This window comes from Perca fluviatilis, chromosome 1, assembly GCF_010015445.1.
Source record: "Perca fluviatilis chromosome 1, GENO_Pfluv_1.0, whole genome shotgun sequence".
NCBI classification, from domain to species: Eukaryota; Metazoa; Chordata; class Actinopteri; order Perciformes; family Percidae; genus Perca; species Perca fluviatilis.
The window spans coordinates 19167159-19190203 of record NC_053112.1 but is presented as its reverse complement, the minus strand read 5'-3'; the positions used below and the strand labels follow the sequence as shown (position 1 = coordinate 19190203).

The 23045-nt window shown below is 40.9% G+C and overlaps 1 protein-coding gene across 2 annotated transcripts in view; it reads right to left on the bottom strand.

Annotated features, from left to right (window-relative positions):
• Window positions 1–23045, bottom strand: part of add3a (adducin 3 (gamma) a) — a 112147-nt gene that overhangs the window by 70585 nt on the left and 18517 nt on the right. The window contains exon 2 of one of the 2 annotated variants that reach the window (XM_039780467.1): window positions 17454–17491. The gene's annotated coding sequence lies outside the window, so the exon portion shown is untranslated. Of the gene's footprint in view, window positions 1–5673; window positions 5960–17453; window positions 17492–23045 lie in introns of those variants that run through there. The other variant, XM_039780397.1, reaches the window with a different exon arrangement.

Genomic DNA, 23045 nt, shown 5'->3' with positions numbered 1-23045 from the left:
CCATACAAAGCAAACTTTAGGATTTCAGAAGTCTCTACTTTCAAATATATTATCCCAGGGAATTGAGTAATTAGCACTTATTACCTTGCATTTAAGTAAGTCAACAGGGCATTATACACTACAATAAAAAAACGTATAAAACACGTTTCAAACTGTTTTTCGCTACTTACCATAGTTCCCGAAAAACCAAGAATGGCTTCAGGAAATGAGTGCACAGTAACAGAGTATTATTTAGGGATAAACCAAAGTAAATGACATGAGCCTAAAAGATACTTAAGCATAATGGAAAGTAAAGGTTGGTTATAAATGTGGGGGAGATATATCCTGTTGCATCTTGTCCCCTAGGCCTGAGTCATCTGGTGGTTTTGGTGAATATAGCCCAATATTTCATCTGGAGGAAACTTTTACTCATGGTGTCTTCCAGCATTCAGTAACTGATCTAATCTTGAGCATCCTTTAACAGGCAATAGGACGACTTTTATACTTTTCATGTATAGAACATTTGCAAAAATGTCCCTTAAGCAGGCAGATTGTGAGAGAGTAACAATCACCAGGTCAAAAGCTACATTCAAAGTTTATCAAGCACCTAAAGTAAATCAAACAGGTGCATATAGATTCTCTCTACTACTTCTTCTTCTTCCACAAATAACTGAGATCCCATTTTAGTGACAGGTCATGAGAGAAACATGTCAGCAGGTCCTGCCGCTCGGTGAAGACAGGTTCAGCAAAGCTTTCCCATGAACTCTGACCTGGCCAGAGCAGCCTATAAAAAGTGTTGGGAGAAGTTCAAAACGTTATTGGTTTCACCCAACAAGCCTCTACGCATTGTGGTCAAGACTGACTGGAAGTCTGGGGGTCAGAAGGGTCAAACCACTGCTGGGCAAATAGAAGGGCGAGACAGTGCCAGACATTTCTGTTGGCATTTAGCTATTTAACTGATAATATCATCAAGAGGAACATACAATGGACATAGTGAGTACAGTTTCTCTATCACTGCCCTCTCAGACATGAACATTAACTGCAGCAAAAGGATCCTCATTAAATCAAACAATTCAACCCCACAGCATCAATCCTCTTTTCTGGAGTCTGTTCCAAGAATCTGAATAAGTAACATGATTGTAAAACATCCGTGGGAGAGGACAACAATGTCAACAAAACACTAGATAAAAGATAAGTCTGAAGGAAATTGAGGATCAGTTGTTAAAAGACTTCAGAGTTTACTAAATAAAATAGCCTTCACTGTATAAAAAAAAAAAGAAATCTGCCATTTTGGCAGGTTTAAAGATGTTGGTGCCATGCTTTCTGCAAAGAAACGTGATCACAGTGAGTTTGGGCCCCTGCGTGTGCACCTGCATTAAGGCTGAAATGTGTGCAGTCCTTTGTCAAAGCTCACATCTTAGCTCCTCAGTAAGACCCAGCCCAAATACATTTGGTTTAACTTAAGAGCTGGACCGCAGTGTTCAATCAGACCCAAAAATCACAATCATCAACAAGGTTCAGAGCTTTCATCAGCCAGAATCTCACAGCAATTATTTGTTAGCTGGGCGGGCCGACAGGTGACGCTCCAGAGTTAATTGAGTGCGCACTTTTATACACAGAATTAAGCACTTATTTCAAAAAGGTACAGATATATACATATATACAGGATGACTTTCTTGAAAGCAAAATTAAATGCAGCTGACTCGGACAGCTGGAACCCATGCTGTATGACATAATCGCAGGCAGGCTAGCCAAGCTATTTAACACACACACACACACACACACACACACACACACACACACACACACACACACACACACACACACACACACACACACACACACACACACACACACACACACACACACACACACACACACACACACACACACACAGGGTCTACCATTCCTCCTAAAGTGGAAACATAAGGAGAGGAACTGAAAAGGTGATCGGGTCACTGAGGTTGATTGAGACACCGGGACAATACATGCCTCAGCATGGGGGAAACGTAACCTCTTTTGGCTACTTTCAAAATGTCATTGAACTACATGTCCAAGGTTGAAGTACAATAACTCACATGTAACACTGAGAAATCTGTCTTAATTTAACAAAAAGATATATCTTAAAAAACCTTGACCCGAGAGCAGGCATGCGGTGTTGAATTCAGATGAATGCACATTTGCTTCTGGAGAGGAAATCAAGGCCAGCAGGATTGCAAATCATTCGGCCTGAAGCAGCAATATTTTCTTCAAGGGCCCCGGCACACTAGAGCCATTCCTGAAACAATGACAAAACCTCAGAGAATGGCCAAAAGATGAAGACCAAACAAAGCCTGCTGCAAAGGTCCTATTTTATTACTTCTCTGCAAAAGAACTCTGGACAAATATTTGATTAGAAGATTCAGGATTCGTCAGAGGACTGAGGCCATCGCCATGGCAGTGAGTGCCATGGAAGCAGGATGTGTGCGCAGCAGGGCTGAACGATTTTTGAAAGTAATCTTATTGCGATTTTTTTCAAAAATATTGCGATTTAATATGAGATTATTTTTTAAGCTCTTTGTCTTCTGTATTATTCAACAAAGACAAGCAATACATCATTGTATAGTATGAACAACACAAGATTAGATAGATTAAACAAACTGTTCTTTCCTGGAGGCCAGGTCTGTATGTGATGATGAAATTAGGTGATGCATGAATTTATATGAATGACATCTTTTATTTATCTACTTCAGTCACAGTAGTATATTGAGCACTGACCAAGCCTGGTGTAAACATTCATATGAAAGTCAGAAAAAAAAAAAAAAAATCACACAAACTAAAGTGCAGATTGCAGAAATATAAAAACAAATATGTGGCTTTACCAGACTAAGTAGTATTTAGATTATTTAATTATTATTTACTGTAATAAACATATGTAAACATGTGGATTGCACTTTTTAAACACTGTCTTTGAACTTTACTAGACAGTTAAATAAATAAAAATATAGTATATACAGTATATACAACAGTGTATTTTTTTTTACAGCGCACACAGAGGAGCTGCCTCCAGCCGTTCCCCCTCATGAAGTTGCGTGCTGCGTGCATGACAGCGTCAACGTTGCACTTGCTCAGAGAGGCTATCGTTATGTTAGTAGTAGCATGCTGCTGCTGGTCTTGTTGTGGGATAAACTGTACTAATAAAACCGTTGAAACAACGCAGCCACGCTGCTGTGAAAGCTCCCTGAACGTCATTTATCAGAGTCTGGTTGTTACCCCTCTCCGCGGCAGTCTCCTCCACTCCATATCTTTATAACGGAACTAGCTAACTGGAGCTAACCGCTAATCAGGGCTAATCGCTGCTAACCGAGCCTTCAGTTCTGCGTGCCTGTATCCATTAACTGCATGTATGGACTCGAGCACGAATAAAACCCTTAATTTTATTAAAATGGCTGTAAAAGTTTTAAACTATAACTCAGAGTAGTTTGAATGCAAGAAATCTGCTGAAGGTACAGCGTAGCATTAGCGTGCTAAGTTGATGCTTTATCTGCGGAGTCTTGCGAGTCACGTGACCAAATCGCAAGCCTTTACGATTAGGAAATTGCGTTTTAACATATCGCGATATTATAGCCCTAGTACGCAGATTATACCTCTCCTCTACAGACAGAGTTGAATCTCAAAGCAAAATACACAACACCTTGGTATAACGTCTGCAAAACAAGACTATTAGCAGCTTGAATTGCACTTGAAAGGACCATGTACATTTTAAGGCATTGTGAGCATTATAAAAAGTGGGACTGTATTCCAATTTCAGCAAAAACATCCAACATCCTCATCCATTCAACTAAAGTAAAACAAATTTTTAAAAAACTGTTTTACACAATCTTCCACATCCTTTTAGCAATATGCTATCCTATTATTAGCATGGTGTAATCCATTACGTTCTCAGGGTAGCTCTAGTTTAAAGTAATGTGTACCTTGGTGAAGTCGACGGAAAAGTTGGTGAAAGAATAGAGGAGGAGAGCATGTTAGAAGGTCTCTGCCCCTCAGGAGGCAGCACCATGGATGCAGGTGTCTGTGTCACGGATATGAATCTGTAAGACTTCATCACGTCAGCGCTGAGAAGACAAACTTGACAGCAAGTCAGACTGTATTCGCCAGCAGCTGGGAAATTATTTCAGCTGTGCTTGTCAGGAGGAATGGTGAGATGACAGGGAGTAAGACATGAGCAAATGTACACACACTTGGAGTGGTAATTCTATATGGACATGACAGTGACAGCCCAAGCTTTGTTACAGTACACAATTCAAGTGAATTAGGTGTGAAGTACGATTTGGTGCACAGGTTAATGTTGTTGCACTGCAGCAAGATTAGGCTGAAATTTTACCCCACCTCAAAAACAATTGCAGCACTAACAAGATTCAACTTGGCCCTTAATATTCTTACTTCACTCCCTAGTCCAACAGACGATTACAGTTCTCAGTCGGATAAAATGCTCAGCAGAGGGGAAAGTTTTGTGGCAAAACGCTGAATGTTAAAATATCAAGAGAAAACTGAGCTGGAATGGTATACAGATTTGTGTGCTACTTCTTCTGTAGAGGTTTAAAAAGAAAACAAAGAGCAGTGCTCCAAAACCTTGAGGCCTGGAATGCAAATCCTCGATCACGTTAAACACCTCAAGCGATATATAAAATTAAACAAAGTGAAGCGACTGTTAGCAACACATTCAGGGCTGGAAAACCGATACAGTAACGACACGAGCAAAGAGCATCCTAACCGCAGACTTTCCTATCACTTAGTCATAGATATCCAACCATGAAAGGGGGCCTTTCATTCATAGCAACACCCAGAAAACAACAGCCAGAAATAGAAACGAACGGCTCCTTATCACTGCTCAGTCAGTGGTAAACAGACACCTATGAATAGACGATGAAAAGATCGGCTAAAGCACTTGACTGTATCACTTCGCCTTTCCCTCGGAGGGTAAAGAGCAGGATGGGAGCCACAAGAAACATAAGAAATAAACAACTTTTAAAACTCTTAAAAGTTATAACAACAAGTGGAGGACTAAATACAGGACACAGGTCGTCTCTTATCTATGTGGCCCAGATGCAAAAAACCAGGCCACCTCTACAAACTACAAGCCCATGAACCCCCTGCCATCAACCAACTAAGCATGCTGACACTTGAGAGGGCGGCACCTCTCTTCTGCACACAGAAAGCCATCTCGGGCCCATTCACAGCTCCCGGCTCTATTCTTCTCCAAAGTAAAAGCAATCTGAAAGGAGGGAAAAGAGGCCCTCTGCTATTTCATTTAGCATGAAGCAACCAAAGCAGAAAGTCTTCTATTTCCTTCCCGGCTTAGAAGTTTTCCATGTTGCCTGAACTTGTCATGCATGAGATACCAAGAGAAATAAAATTCATGCCTCAAGCTTTGAAAGCATGCATGAGTTTATCACAGATTTGTGTTATTTTCCTTGGTACTGTCAGCTCTGGGAAATCATCACAACTGCACAGAGGCAACAAGAGTAGACAGCAGTGAGATAGCAGCCTTGATGGTGGAGAACACAGCATCCATTATATACAGTCACAGAACACACACACGCACACACACACACACACACACACACACACACACACACACACACACACACACACACACACACACACACACACAGCAACAATCAGCTAGCATTGTAAAGAAACTGCACTACAAACCTGCTGGACAGCCAATTAGAGTTTAACTGCTGCCTCCGAACCTTCCTCTTCAGTTGTGATCCACCTGCACTGCAGCGAGTCCTCTGCCTGTATTGCTCTCTCTCCCTCTCTCTCTCTCTCTCTAACACGCCTCTCCCATTGTAGCTGAATGCAGTGTAAAATTGTTGCGCCGGCTGCCCTCTTTTCTTCACGCTCCTCCTACAGTATCTCCGCCTTTTTCCCCTTTGGTGCTCTTCCTTCCACACTAAAGCAGGAGCTGCTCTGCTGTATATGATTCTGTGCAGAGAGCTGATAGAAAACACAACTTATCTGCTGCATGAGCTGCAAAGGACTAGAATGCAGAGAGAGGGGGGAGACTGTGAAATCAGTGGGTGATGATGGTGGTGGGGGTTAAAGAGGGGAGAAGCAGGGGGAGGGTCAAACCTGATTTAAACTCAAACACACAGGAGTGAAATGACAGGGTCCTTTTCCTCACAGGATGCTTCCGTGATCATTTGTAAAGACTTTCTGAAATAAAATCACTTATTGGATGTATTCCTTCTGTCTCTATTCTTCCTCCCATTCCCTCTTACAGTACCTTCCCAAAAACCTACTCATCCACCACCTCCTGCTTTTAAGATCAAATTTTCAATTTGAATTTCTCCTCTCCATCATTGTTGCTATATTTGCCAAAGTTCTTGGCAAGACAAAAAGAAAAATGCCAGCTTCTTTCAGCAAAGGTTTGACAAGAGAGCCTTCTCCTACTTTCCCTCCACTAAAAGGGTCCCTCCCTCCCCATTATTCCTTCAAAAGACATCCAGCACTTTCCCCAATAGCAGCTTAATAACCTCCTCATGTGAGGAATCTCACCTCCGCACAAAAGAGTTTGGAGGAGAATTTGACCAAAACAAAGAAAGGAGGGAGGTGCTGGTATTTAGAAATTGGGGAATTTACGTAAAACACCAAAAGGACTTTGTCTCACTCTCGGCAGGGCACTGAATAAGCATATTTCCCAAAAATGTCAAACCGTTCATTTATAGGCAAGCTCAAAAACACATATGAATGCTATAATGTTAAAGACTATTTGTTGGTGGTTATTGTGGGGACTATATTTCCTACATTGATTGATTTTGATCAGATTTAAGAGGACACAGATAATTAATATGTTTACTGTGGTCACATTGTTGTGGTTTGGTCAATTTGTTAGCTGGGGTGTTTTTAAAAAGAGTCCTGGGGAATGACATGAAATTAGCATGCGAAAGGCTTACTCACTGACTTCACACTGACTAGGCATCTTTCTTGCCTCTACGTCCCCTAACAACTCTTCTGTATAAAGCATGTGCACTCTCACCAGAGAGAAGCAAGGCCCATTCTGCGCACAGGCTTTTGTGGACATCATTTTATTAGTGGGCTTTTCAACTGATTGTGAGAAGAGTGATATTGAGGAAAATCACTTTCCAAGAGGCCTCAGATTTCTCAGAACCCTATTCAAAAGAATTTAAAGGGGCCATCCACACGGAATCGTCCAAACGAATCCTGTAAACACACTACCTGAAGACGCACTTTTTTAAAACCTGGTCCCAGGGTGAAAAAATTCGAAAACGCCGGCCTTGTGCCTTCGTTTGGACGGCGAAGCCGCATACTTGCCACACCCCTCGACCTCTTATTCCATGACGATGTCCCATAACAACAACAATGGCGGACTACATGCTTGTGTTCCTGCTGGAGAAGACATTGAGCCTATTAGGGTTACTAGGGCTGTTTGGTTTCTTCTTCTACTGTCTGTTTATATACGCAAGCTTTATGTGTATGCTACGCCTCTTCTTCTCCGTTTTTGTTGAATTTCTGTAGCAGAAACAGCGCCACCTATAGGCATGGAATATGAAGTAGCGTGTTGAGCCATTTACAAATGGATCCGTTTGGACGCAAACATTCTTAAAACGATGCCAGGGAAGACGGGGGGAGATCGTTTTGGTACGTGTGGACGTGGCCTAAATGGGCATCGGCTGACATTGAACTTCCCTCATGTAAAGAAATGGCCGGTGTGTGTAATTTATGGTCAGTCAGAGCAACAAACAAATCTCAAATGAAATTTTAATTGCTGCTTCCTTGAAAACGCTTCCATTTGGAGGGTGAAAGCTCGGCTTTACTGCTGACTAGCACAGAAACAAAGCAGACACTAATTATAGGAAGCAAAAAATACATATATGGCAGAAGAAACAAGTTAGCCAGCTGAGCCTAAATCAATTCAGAATCAATTATTCAAGCTGAGAGAGGGGGATTACGGGGAGACACACTCTGGCCAAGCTACTGTATACCCAGCTGTCAATCACTAAGTGGCAGGGATTCCCTGCTTACTGTGCTTGTCTGTGTGGTGAGTGTGGTTTTCTGTTTGTCAAACTGCGTCTAGGACGGGAGGATCAATCCCATCGTCAGGGCTGAAGGCAGTGGATCTCCCACACTGGAAACTATTTAGTCGTGGTGTGTTGAAGCTGCACTGGAATAAACGGCATCCTCAGTGTGGTCGGGAATAATTTGTAGCTGACAGCTAATGGTTGCATAGCCCTGTATTGTCTTACAACCTCATACGCTTTACTTATTTATTGTAAGATGCTTTATATAAAAAGCATCTTACAATCAAAGCATTTGAAAACAGCATTTTAAACAATAAGAATCCACTCTCACGGTGTCCATCTGGCTCTTTCCGACTCTGCATACCTGTCCCAGAATAAACCTCGCCCTCTGGCCTCCTGCTGGATGCCGGTTCTAACATTAGCACATATTTGAGTGAAATATGCAGGGGCCCGACTGTCTCCATGGGTTAAAAAGGGATGCACATCTAGATTATTTATGAGCGGGACTGATGGTTGTAAGTTTCTACAATACCTCCCTTGAGGAGAAAACGGAGGAAAATGGAGTGGAGCAGCGCACTTTGCAAGCTCGAAGGTGTTTTAAGCCCCCACTGTCGACTTAAAGGCAGCGCTGCAACCGTCGACTTCAAGGCACCTAACCTTAACCCTAAGGGTTTTAACCCAAACCTAACCCCCAAACATCACTTTGCAAGTGGCAGAGGTTGTATGCACACTGTACGTTAATAAGCACTCATAGGGAGGTCATTATAAATAAATATAGCTCAAGCAGAGCAGGATGAGCTCTAAAGTCAGTATAAAGTTGTAAATCTATGCTGGTTGGTAATTTTAATGTGTGTACAATTGTAGTGGTGGAATGTAACTAAGTACATTTACTCAAGTACTGTAGTTAAGTACACATTTGAGGTACTTGTACTTTACTCAAGTCTTTTCTTTTCATGCCATGCACTTTCGACTTCTACTCCACTACATTTCAGAGGAAAATATTGTACTTTTTACTCCACTACATTCATCTGACAGCTTAAGTTACTAGTTACTTTACAAATTAAGATTTTTGCACACAAAACACATGCAGTTTATAAAATACAATGTTTTATTATAAATTAAACTGCCCAACAATATATAAACCTACTAGTACAGCTGAAATGATTAGCCGATTAAACATTAAATTGATTGATCATTTCCAGTTTCTAAAATGAGAGGATTTTTCCTGCATTGAGTACTTTTACTTTTAACACTTTAAGTACATATTCCTGATGACACTTACATACTTTTACTTAAGTAACATTTTCAATGCAGGACTTTTACTTCAGTAAAGGATCTGAATACTTCTTCCACCACTGTGTACATATGACCTGTGCATACCATAAAATTCATACATATAAATTGTCGAATTGTTAAGCACTTGTCTGTCAGTATCCTTCCAATAATAAATCCTGACATAAAAATGCTCAACTCAGCACTGCAGACTTACCAACTGGACAGCCAAGTGTGTTCACATGTATGTCTATGATGCTGCCGCAATATGTCGCTGACACAATATTCTATCAATTCTAATTTGCCATTTGTCCAATCTAGAGCCACCATACATTCTTGGCAGTTTTTGCCACTGTTGTGTGATGTGACAAATATCTAGCTTTTCCTGATCACAAACAACTAACTACAGTCAGCAGCTGTATAAACCATAACCACAGAACTGCAGCATCAACAAGAATAAAACAATATAATATACACAACAGAACGAAAACAAAGTGCCTAAAAATCAGTTCAAGTGACTTAAAAAAAACTGCCCAGAATGCAGAGTGAATAAAGCCTTTCTACTCCCTGCAAACCCAAGAGGATAGCAAAGCAACGTGGCTGCTGACGCAAGCTCTAATCCCCCGAAACCCTCCAGAGGAAGTGCTAGGATTCACCTGCAGTGGCCTATTGGCCTGCATCCAGCATCGGGAAAAAAAGTATGTATTTAGTAAAGTTAATGTAGGAGGGTCTACATCACAGTGACCCTTTTGTTTAGAAATATGGGCCATATGTTGTGAAACTGTACAGATAATGCAGAAATGATTTGTGGCAGCCACAGTGGAGAGAGAGAGAGTGTTTGTTTGTTTGTTTGTTTGTTTGTGTGTGTGTATTTGTGTGTGTGTGTGTGTGTGTGAAAATAAAATAAAGTAAAACTGTATGTATTCATTTTTTGTTTTATTTACCAAAAACCTAGGGTTTCTTATTTCTTAGCTCAAGATGTTGACAAAATGCTGTATGACAATCAATAAATACTTCATGGGTATATATATAATACTTTACAATAACCAAACCTGACAAAATGGCCAAAAGAATACGCCTTAGGATTTATTTCCCCTTGTTTATTCACAGAATTCGGTCGACTCGAATCCTGAGGCGACCTCCCCTCACAACGTCGGGTGTGGAGACTCGTGGCCTATTTGCAGGGGGGGAGGGGGGGGGGGGTCTCTTTAATTCCCCATGTTGACTGTAACACCATGTGACAGAGGTAAACATGGTGTTTCAGCTAATGAGTCCATATCTGACACAAGGTCAGGAGGTGCTCATTATGGTAAAAATGCACACAGTGACAGGGACTTAAACTTCACCTTGTGATAGTTAGAACATGTTTGCAACGTGTCTTCGTGTTAAATTTAATAATCCAATTCTTATAATAGTGATGAAGGCATCTAAAACTGATCTTACATCAGTTGAACACCTACTAGTCCTTTGCAAAGAAAGAAAACGCTCATGCTGTTAGCTTCATGACATAAATGTCAGATTTAACAAATGCATAAAAGTCATCTACCTAAAACAAAAAACAAAAAACATGTGAAAACTCAACCTAATCACCCAGTGTGGTCCAGAGGGAGCAGTTAAGACATAAAATCTTCCACATATCCGAGTGGGGGTTTGGGCTGTGGGAACCCCTCGTCAACAGGAGGCCCGGGCTCTAAGTCTGCCTGACTCCAGTGGAGACAGCGAGGGAAAGATCCAGACAAACACAGCTCGCTGCCAAGCATCGTTATATACAACACCCACTCCACTCCACAGCACATTTCCACTGGCAGTTGCCAGATTCAGCAATGATGACATTAAATACAAAAAACAACCTCCTTTGTTAAATCATAAAAAGGAAAATCTCTCCTGCAGCGCAAATGAAATTAATTTGGGATGAGCTATTGGAAAGAAAAGGGTTTGGACATTTCCAAAATGTTTTATGCATTAGGACACAATGACTGAAGAGTGTAAATATGTTTGAATCATTCTGAATAATTATGTGTAATGGTGGCTGTCAGTACCCTCTAAATCTTTTTTTTTTTTTTAATGTGCAGCTAATAAAATAAAGCAGAACGAAGTTTTGATGGTGCGGTTTTTATGACAGCTATAATGACGCTAGTAATGCAATTCTCTATAATATAGGCCTATATCTGGACCCTCTAAGCCGAGCTGGGCCACAGTGAAGATAGCAAATAATTTGTAGTGGTTGTTATGACCTGCTCCAGGTGTGTGAGGTTTCCCATTTAGCACTCAGGCCAATCGCGAACAAGATGTGTCATCCATCCAACTTTCTTCTACCCCAAAAATACAGTAATGCCTGCAAAACACTTTCAAGACAAACCAGTGCAGAGGTAGGAAGGTGGGGTGAAACGAATGCAGCAGTCGCATGTTTTTATGTAAGAGATCCTAAGGCAGTGCTTGACCCATTACAAGTCAAAGTGTTACCAAAAATCTAGTTCGGTCGACTAAAGTAGCCACATATCGTACCCAAAAAACTAATGCTTCTGCCGTAAAGGCCTTGAATGACGCTCATCTAACGGATAAAGAAAAGAAACCTCAACACACAAAAAAGGGTGGGTTTTTCCTTTAAGACTGACCTGAACACTGTCAGGTCATGTCAAACTTCAGCCTCCTTGTCCTCCCTTCCCTGCAAGTCCATTTTCTCCTCTAGTGTCATGAGGAGACTCTAATGAATCAGCCTATTGAGCTCAGCAGAACTGTGCACAGGCTTTGACACTGCCAAAGTGTGTGTGTGTGTGTGTGTGTGTGTGTGTGTGTGTGTGTGTGTGTGTGTGTGTGTGTGTGTGTGTGTGTGTGTGTGTGTGTTGTTTGTGTCGATCCAACTTTCCCAGCCTCCCAGAAAACACAAAGCTGTCGTTTGTGGCCCACTCAGCACTACAAAAGCCCCACAGGCCACCAGAGCTGAAAGTGAATATGTGTGCATGTGTGTGAGTTAAGTGTGTCTTGGACTGTATGTCTATATGCTTGTGACGTTTGTTTGACTAAATATGTGCATATACATTTTTATGAGCAAAATAATCAGCTTCTTTTTTTTTTTTTAGGTGTGAATGTTTGTTTGTGTTTGTGGTCAAGATGTGGCCAAATACACCCTATCTGCATTTCACTGGGGTGCAACTAATGATTACAAGACACATCATGTGGCCCCGGACCAGTCAAGCACAAACTCAACCACCAAACCATGGCACTCAGACAGACGGCCATAAAGCCAAAGATATACGGCCGCTGCAACAACATCCTTTTCTTAAATATTGAAACAACTACAAACAGAGGCCAACCAAATACATACGTAACAGACACAAACACACACAAACCAAACTCCTCCTCGGGCTGCTGTCAGAACTGCTGTCATGAGTCACAGAGGAGACAGCGGTTATTTATCAGGGAAACACCCATTCTGATTATAATTAAAACAGTTTGTCACTACAAATCAGTGGGTGGAAAGACCCCTTTTTGATTTATACCAATGCACATGGTAACCACAGATCTCCTACAGAGAGGACTCGGTGTGTGAACTTGACCTTATACAGATTCATCTGTCTAACCATGCTGTCTTTCTTACAGTGACTGAACTATATAAAAAAGGATAAATTACTGGTGCACTGACTGTTCTGTTGTGTCCATACAATGACAAAAAAAGTATCTTGAAATCTAAATCTACCCGGTTCATTTTGAATGCACACCTTTTATTGTTTCTAACCTCTATAAAACCCATCACTTTGGCTGGATGCCTACAGTCTTTTTAGGTTTCTGTATCACGGCCTGTACCCGGCAAGAGCTGCCCTTCCCTGTAATCATTTTTTATTGCAATTCAAAACCCCCCTGCTGTTTCCACCAGTAGTCTCTAAACTGACACCAGGGTGATGTGTGTTGACTTGTCTGACTGAGTATGTGAGCCAAAGACATGTCCGACTTACACTGCACTGTAACTTTGTGTATTTCATACCAGTCTTATTCTATGTTAGCATGTTTTTGGTTTTTATATTCTCTTTTGTGACTTTGTAATCTTTTATTTTTAATGCATAGTGAACTGTTGCTCAAATGTGCTATATAAATGACTTGCCTTTTGAAAAAATAAAGATTGAGATCAGTATCAGCTGATGTGTGGAAAAATATAATCTTCACACAAACCACGCACCCCAAACTGAAAATCAAGGTCATTTTAACTGGCAAAGGAATTTCCATCATCACTGATACCTGATGAATTTACCCAAACTCTGCTGCGTGTGTGTGTTTACACAGGGACGCTTATGTGGGCGGCCAGGCGGTGTGGTTTGGACCAGCCCGCGAGATAAGAGCAGCTGTGATGCCATCCAGATGACTGGAGAAGAGACAGCAGGCAGACAGCAGGCAGCCAGCATCAGCGCCAAGTCAAACCAGCATCTCAGGTCAAAGAGCGGCTTAACTTGACCAAGTATTCAACATGAGAAAGTTATCTGTGGGGATGGAAGCCTGCAGGTTTGAAAAAGCTGCTCCCTTTATTTTCTTGTTGCCATCATTGCTTCCAAACTGCAAAAGACAATTTACTATGAGAGCAGGCAGATACAAACAAGCCACTGAACTCCTATTTTGTCTGTGAAAAGTCTATAAATGACATTACAACCAGGTGTGTGGCATCATCAGAGTGAGGCAGCCATCCCCGGCTGCGCGTCGAAGCATTTAACAAAGTAAAAAGATGAGGAGACTCGGTTACACTTTACTTGAAGGTATCCACATAAGAGTGACATGACACTGTCACAAACGTGTCATAAACATTATAAACAAAACGTTTATGACATAACGCTTCTTTTAGTAAGTGTCATTCGGTTTTTGCCATGACAAGTGATGGTTAGAGTTAGGGTTCATGTGTCATGACTGTGTCATGACAGTGTCATGACAGTCTCATGTGTTCATGAGACTGTCATGTCACTCTTATGTAGATACCTTCAAGTAAAGGGTTACCGGAGACTCCAATTGAGGCCGAAGACACTGACTTCTCTTCACTGCCCTGCTGAGGAGAGGACAGCTCGTCTTACTGAAGTAAAGAGAAGAGACAGGGAGGAGGAGCATATACTGAAAGTAGGACAGAAAAACAGGAGTAGAAAGAAAATGACCAGTGGAAAGTTTTGACCTTAGTTTCTCCACTCCAGTAAGTGGTTTAGCAGTCATGTGGTTTACAGTATATCTCTATTCTCTCCTGCCTATTTTTTTAATTTTTTTTGCTTGGCCCTCAACTTGTCTTTTCAGCCTTCCTTGTTGTGCAGACACCCTCGAAAAAATGCCAGCTCCTTTCTTTTTTCCTACCCCTCGTCGTGTCTTTGTTACCTGGTTACATGGACACCTCCACTACTTCATGCGATGCCGATTGTTTCGCTCTTTGACTAAACCACAGATAATTAGCAGCTACCCTGCAATGGAGCATTTCAGCGTCTTCCAGCACCGTTTTGGTTTTATGGCCCACAACCTTACGTGTTTCACTGCTCATATTGTGGTCATTTTGAGTAAAAAATTAAATAAATAAAAAACTGATAAACCGACTGTAGGCTACCTGGCAAACACCCAACAGCAGGCATACAAAGTTAGTGACTAGCTGGTGAACATAGTGAAGCATTTAACAGCTAAAGAGCCAGATATTTCCCTCAGGAGTTAGCAGAGATAAAAAATAATTAATAATGGACTGGCATTTGCCAGTTGGACACAAACTTGACTTCAAATGACTGATAATGTTGCTCTGTGTCTGCTCGCTGTGTAAATAAGCATTTGATTGCTAGGATGTTCCCAACATCAAGTTATAAGGCAACAATGTGTCAATGTGTTTAAAGCGGCCAGTAGAATCAACACAAACTGAAAGTTACAACTAGACACTTTTATTCAGTTTAATAGTGTGTATTACTTCTGAATTCTTATATCAGTGCAGGATAAACCAAATCACAGAAATCACTATGAAACGCATTAAGGGATTACTTCAACAGCTGTTAATCCACTTTCTATTGTGGTGTAATTTATAAATGGAGCATTAGGAGCTCAGCCAGATAGCGTAGCTGTCCTTTGCACTGTAAATGGCAACCATATCCGAATCACAAAGCCGTTAGCCTGTGTGGGAATCCTGTGGCAGACTCCTTGTTAATAATTACACTGAAAAAAACAATATTAGATTTAGTTGTTAAGTGCATACCTGTATAATCTAAAGTAAATCTTAAAAACTGTCTTAATGGAGCCAATGAAAATGTTTAGAAAAATTCATACTACATAAACAATCATCTAAGATTCCTGCAGAGAACAGTTTGTCTTTTGTATTTGTATTTGATGATGTTATAACGTGAGGTTTTTAACCTTGTATTTAATTTTAAATGCACAGAAGCATATGTTTTGGAAAGACATGCAAAGTAGCCCTTTCCCAATGACGCTGTGTGCAACAGCATTTAACATACCGATCTAAATATAAGCACAGTATTATCAGCTAGCAGGAGCCACTGCAGTAATCAGAGATAGAATAGAGTCTTGAAAACAAAACTAAAGGTCTCAACAGCTAAACATGGTGAGGGTTCAAAAGGTACACAGATACGAGGACAACTGTCGTCTAGCTCAGTCTGCGAAGGTACTCTGAGAGGACACAATATGAGACACGTCAGCAAGCAGTGCCGCATTGTCCCCCCCCCCCGACCACGCAAGCCCTGGACCTGACAAATCTGCTAAACTGGGACTGTGTGGACGACGGAGATGCTCTAAAAGTCTTTGACACGGAAAGTAGGGAGGTGGGAGACTGAGATAAGACTGAGACAACAAGACAAGACAGGTAAAGAGAGAGACAGAAAGAGGAGGGACAGAGAAAGACAACCCTTCTTAACGTGGTTGTTTGACAGTTTGAAGTGAACAAACTGACACTACAGAGACAGAGAGAATAAGCATTAGGAAAAAAATGGAAGACATCAAAACCACAGAAAGAGAATAACAACGAACAGACTGAAGCAAGCAGGTACTGCTGCAACAAATACGAGTATCTCACAGTCTGAGGAAGTGGTGAATTTGTCTAAAGAGGGAAAGGCAACATTTCTCAAAAAGTGGAAATGATGCATGGCAGCTGTGACCTGTGAAGCCATGTGCGGCAAAACCTACTCAATTAAATCCTGAAAGGTTGAAATAAACAGGTGTTCTACTATAGAGCTGGTATGGTTGACTGAAAACAAGGGTGAATAGGTTCGGCTTTTAAGCTGCTGGAATGAAAGACTGACAAATAAAAGTGAATGTGAAAATTAGAAGCCACCAGGAATGGCAGTAAAGTGTGTGTACAGCCCAACCTTTGTAATATTACAATAGCTACAGCTGCCATCAGGAAGTGTTGTAGTGTAGTGGCACTTGACATGATTTGCCTTTAATATGTGAACCATCTGTAGCAGGATTACAAGCTAGCACATGCACGTTTGCTGTGCTTAAAAAAGTGTCGAACCCCCAATTCACATTCATACTGCATTTGGTAAATAAAGTGGTTCACAATCTCATTCTTGCTCTTTTCATTAGCTAATGACAAAGCAAATGAGAGCAAGAATGTTTTTGACAAAAAATATGTGTACCAGGAACTGTGGGAAACAAAAAATTATTTGGCTCAATGACCAAGCCAAAATATGAAATGGATTAATGATTGTTGAAGTCGCCATGCAACAAACAACACAAGTGGGCACAAGTGGGCAAAAGAGCAATACTGAGAAAGAGAGAGAGAGAGAGAGAGAGAGAGAGAGAGAGAGAGAGAGAGAGAGAGAGAGAGAGAGAGAGAAAGAGAAAGAGAAAGACCTGTCACTATTTCCTTTACAGCATAACTTCCAACACAGCAAACTGTCTGGCCAGAAGCAGTTTGTAAGCTTACCAGTGACCAAAGCCGTGTCATTTGTCCAAGGCTCTCCAAAAAAAAAAGCGCCCACTATAATTCTCCCTTTACCTTCTGTGTCCTTGGGAAAACCAAAGAGGAGGGCCGAGGCGCTTGGACGTCAGACAAAAACTTCAGTCAACACTACATTTCACTTTTTCTCATTTTATTTCCCATCAACTGAGTGTTATGGCGGAAGATAATACTCAGAACAGTGCTGTGCTGTTAATTCAATCAACAGGTGTCTTAAAGGCTTGAGCAGGAGCTGAAATACTGCGTGTTGATGTAAAAATTCTTACCTGTCAGGGGACTGCTCGAGTTCACAACGTCTCGCCAACTAGGACAAAAACAAACACAAACACATTATTACTTTCTGGAGTCTTCTGGGGGCTGTTACAACTAGACGATATGGCTCAGAGTTTTAGTGGATCTAAAGCTCTGAGCCATATTGTGTGTCTGAGCTGAAGAGATATGTCACAATTAGAAGGCAAGGCAGCTTTATTTGTATAGCACATTTCAGCAACAGGGCAATTCAAAGTGCTTTACATAAAACATTAAAGAGCAGTTAAAAAACGATTAAAACATTAAAAACAGATAAAATACGAGAATAGAAGTTACAGTGCAGTATAAGAAATTAAACATTTAAGAGCAGTTAAAAACAATTAGAAACACAAAAGCAGATAAAATATGAGATTTTAGTCTGCTAGCATGGGACAATGTATAAGCCGTTGCTCTATACACCCGCAATCCTTGCCGTTCACAGAACGGGCCGGTCCCACCGGTCTTACTTTTTAATTCTCTTTATTTGCTTATACAGATTGTCATACAGTTTCAACAATGCAACGTCAGTATAAGAAATGAATAATTATTTAAGAAGCAGACGCATTCATTTGCAGCCACACCGCTGTGAAAGCTCCCTGAACGTCATTTATGAAAGTCTGGTTGTTACCCCTGTCCGCGGCAGTCTCCTCCACTCCATATCTTTATAACGGAGCTATCCGCTAACGGAGTTTATTGTTCTCTGTACCTGAATCCATTAACTGTATTTATGGACTTGAGCCCGGATAAAACCCAAGATTTTATTAAGTTGGCTGTTAAAAGTTTTAAACTACAACTTGAGTTGCTTGAATGACAGAAATCATCAGATTAGATCTAGATCATATTAGATCAACAAGGACATGTATAGTAGCCTACAAAACAGTGTGTTTACGATCCCCAAACACGGATTAAAACACTTAAAAAAACGAAATGATCTAACAAAAAAACAAAAAACATGTATGATTTAACAGGAATTATAAATATTATTTACTCATTGTGTGTTTTTTGAAGTCTGTAATGCCATGAGGATACAAAAACACAAATTAACCATGAAATAAATACCTGAAATTAAAAGGAAGACAGCTTCCACAAGAAAGCATCCTTGACAAGTCTGTATGCTCTGTAATTCAGCATACAGTACCAGTCAAAAGTTTGGACACACTTCACTTTCTCGTTCACTTGAATGGTGAAAGTGTGTCCAAACTTTTAACTGGTACTGTAGCCTATATGACATAATCAAAATAAATCTAATAAAAAAGAAGATATTTGTCGTATTATGTTAGCAAACACCTGTAATCTTTTTCAATTAGGTGACAACTGTGGATTTGTGTTACTTATTCATCCTGTCTTCTTATGTATACAGGCCAAATTACAAACCAGCTACCCTATTTTCAGATACAGCAGACCTGGTAACTAACCAAATTCTTTACAAAAGGAAATATCAAATGCCTTTTGTTCCTTCTCTTATGAATCATTTCCAAGAGGGAAGACTCTGTAAAGACATGTGGACAAAGTGTTGGATTTATTTTCATTATTCTCTCCCTATGGTCTCTACAGGATCCTCTACCATATCTGGATGTGGCTTTTACTGCCCGTGTACATGTATTTGCATTGGTGAATTCTCATGTCAGTGTATAGGCCTCAATGTGTGTGTTCTCAGTCACAGCGGTCAGCAGTTTCCACTACGAAGACTGTACTGGCAGCTACACGGAGCGCCAGGCGGCCTGAGGGACTCGATCTGTGCCCTTGATAGTCATCTACGTCATCTGCACAAACACCAACTGTGTCAACACCAGGGAGCACGGCTCACCGTAGAACACGAGAGCTATTGATAGCATGTGAGATGTGTTATTGCTGAGGGTGCTGCGTCTGCATTCCATTATAATGATATTTGGGTGGGAATTTTGGGATTGGTCCAAAATAACATCGAAATAACACAAAAAATTTTCCAAATCTGGTGTATCAAAGAACTATGAAACAAAGTGTTGAGAGACCAATCAGCACAACCATACGTTATAAAAGTTATTATATGACTCAACAAGACGCACATTAGGTTGTATTTAGCAGAACAGCCAAAATGATGTAACTGTGGGCACGATGACTGAAAGTGTTGGTTGCTTCTGGGAGTTGTGCGAGATGCTGGAGAGCACCTGGAAAGTGAAAAGCCCCAGATGGCCCAGCAGTTGTGGAAACACACTTTCTGTCCAGGTTGGCCAAATGAACAGTAATTGAAACCACCTGCTGATCTGGCGGTGATGTTTTTCATGTTAGTGGAGGCGGAAAAATGAATGCTCCTTCAGGTGTGGAATGACAACCAGAAGTGTGAGAAGCATGAAGCTCGCTGACAGCAAGTGTGCATGCTTCCATAGCTCAGATCTGTCTAGCCATACAAAAAAAAATTAAGAAGCCAGCAGATCACTCAGCATATTGGTGAATGCAACAGACAAATCCAGAGATGAATTTCAGTGTAAACACAAAATTGGACTACAGACTCTACTCAGCTTGGTTATCCATCCACCCACAGCCTATTTAGACAGTGTTTCCAATACATAGGTTGTAGGCTACTTGGGCGCACCGCAAAAGGTAGATTGAGACCCGCCCAGGTAGATAACATCCGAATTACATTTTTTCCCAATCAACAACGTATTTTTTTACAGCGCACAAAGACCAGTGGCCTCCAGCCCCTCTCCCTTGTGAAGTCGCGCTCTGCGTGCCTGACAGCATCACCGCTTCACTTCAGGCTCAGAGGCTATAGCTAGTAGTAACTTGCTGCTGGTGGTCTTGTCGCGGGGATTAACTGTATTATCAAACCGTGGAAATGCCGCAGCCACACCGCTGTGAAAGCTCCCTGAACGTCATTTATGAAAGTCTGGTTGTTACCCCTGTCCGCGGCAGTCTCCTCCACTCCATATCTTTATAACGGAGCTATCCGCTAACCGAGTTTATTGTTCTCTGTGCCTGAATCCATTAACTGTATTTATGGACTTGAGCCCGGATAAAACCCAAGATTTTATTATGTTGGCTGTTAAAAGTTTTAAACTACAACTTGAGTTGCTTGAATGACAGAAATCATCAGATTAGATCTAGATCATATTAGATCAACAAGGACATGTATAGTAGCCTACAAAACAGTGTGTTTACCATCCCCAAAACACGGATTAAAACACTTAAAAAAACAAAATGATCTAACAAAAAAACAAAAAACATGTATGATTTAACAGGAATTAGGAGGAGACATGTAACTGTCTGTATGGATCATAGTATTAAGGTTAAGTTACATATAATAGCCTATTTGGGCTCTGGGTAATCAGGTATTTTATCTGTTGAACCATAACATTTGACGAACCAACCAGATTTAATTGACAAAGTACATCATGGCTACACTTCGTCTGTAGCTGTATCATCTTTTAGTCTGATAAGTTTAATATGTAAATTGTTATTTCTTTCTCTGTTATTTCTAATTATCTCTTAATGTTATAAACCTTCGTTTGACTAGTTTTTACTGAACCCAGCCATCACGCGCCGCGCCACCACATCCTGCGCCACCCACCACCACCAAGTAAATTCTCAACCTGTGGGAAACACTGTTAGACCTACAGTAGTTTCTTGTAACCAGCTATATCAAGACTGTGCCTAGATCAAGTTGAGATGGACTGCAATTCACACCTGACATCAGCATCAGAGTCTGGACTTCAGAGGTGTCTCGATTGACTGCTTGTGGGTTGGCTGTGGCATAGGCCAGTGCCTTGCCTCGTGTCTGTCTGTGTGTGTGTGTGTGTGTGTGTGTGTGTGTGTGTGTGTGTGTGTGTGTGTGTGTGTGTGTGTGTGTGTGTGTGTGTGTGGATGAGAAGCAAAACTTAAAGCTCTTTGGATAAAACACTATATACTGTAAATGCAGTCAATTTCCAGTAGTGACAACAAGTTTTCAGTGATACCTTTAAATCAATTTAATAAATGTACATTAGGTCATGGGATTGTGTAAAAAGAGTAGTTGTTATCCAAATAGAGGAAAACATCGCACCATCGTTCCACTCCCGTCACTGTCAGTAGGAATTTATATAAACAGAGCAGCTGATAGGAGTTACTAGTGCTGCAACAAGGACGTGATCCCTCACCAGCTTCCCAGCCAACACCACTACCAATAGTTTTTGACGAGGCCAAGCCAGAAGGCACTGCAGCCAGGGATTCATTTTGGGTCACGGCAGCAGTGGGCCAGAGTTTCTTCTCGTACACTATCTAAACGCCCCATCAGCGTGCTACCTGAACTGACTTAAAAACTTTGGGTTAAGCGAAATTTCTACCAGAAATCTGTATCACAAATTACTTATTAAATTACTCGAAAGGTAAGTACCTACTCCCATGAGGGCCCATTAAATGTTAGGGAAAACAAAAAGGTACATACAAGAAAACAAAATCAGTGAAAAAGTTAATTTTAAGTACAAAAATGTACCTCCATGTACTGTATTCTATGTGGAATCCAGTTGAAAATGAAAACCGATTGAAGAGTCTGCGAGATTGTTGTGCAGCTTGTGTGAAGTACCCGCTTTAATTATTTCTAAATGCTTTCTTACTGCTTTTAAATTTGTTGTTGGATTTATTCCATCTCTCCTAACTTCCTACTGTATTACTTTGACTTTGATTGTTATCATGTTAGTTGTTTTGTATTACGTTTTGTATTATTGCTTGTTATGCCCATTCTATTTTAGTAATTTTGTCCTGTATTGAGGACTGGAAAGCGCTTTGGTTCAACAGCTGTTGTTTTTAAAAGCAATATATAAATAAAATGACTCGACTAATCATTAAACCATGGAGAACCATGGAGAACACACAATGGTGTCACAGCCCGGACATCAGCCTCATGACCAGGTTCAATCATCAACAACCTGTAGCAGAGCATGTGGAATGACCAGAATGAATCCCGCCTGAACTAAGCCCGGCACTGCACTCGACATACTAATTATTTTTTCTTCGGGCAAGATGCAGTCAGAAAGCAGCACAGTTACATAACAGCCTTTTCTGCTGACCACAATTATTTGGTGGATGTGACTGTCCAGCCACACAGCATCGGCCTCATTATATAAAATCCCGACAAAGTTTAAGTGTTTTTTAACAAGTTATTGTTTTAGCCATAATAGGGGAGGTGAGGTCACTTATGAAAGACAGAAGGCCGTCAACAAATAGCTTGAGGTGTGGCCTAAACTCTAATAGACACCACTTTCCTAAAATAAAAATAAAAATAAAAAGCCCATGGATGAGACAAGAGTCAACTTTGCTTTCTGTCTTGTTAGTTTTGCCACAGTTACACAACAATCCCAACGTCTCACTAATCTGATTCTGTCAGACATGTTTAGAGCTAGAGAGTAGACGTGAAAGCTGCAGTGTCCGTTCTGTTCGGCCCCATCACTCTCTGATGGCGTGGTGGGTGGAGCCTCAGTTAATTCAGAGCTATGAGGTGATCCTTTCACTGCTATTGAGTTTATTTGTGTAACTTGGGACTTTGAAATTGAATGAGGATAAGTGAGTTAGATGAGAAGAGCTAACATCAGAGCAAAGGTAAAATTCTGAACCGCCGG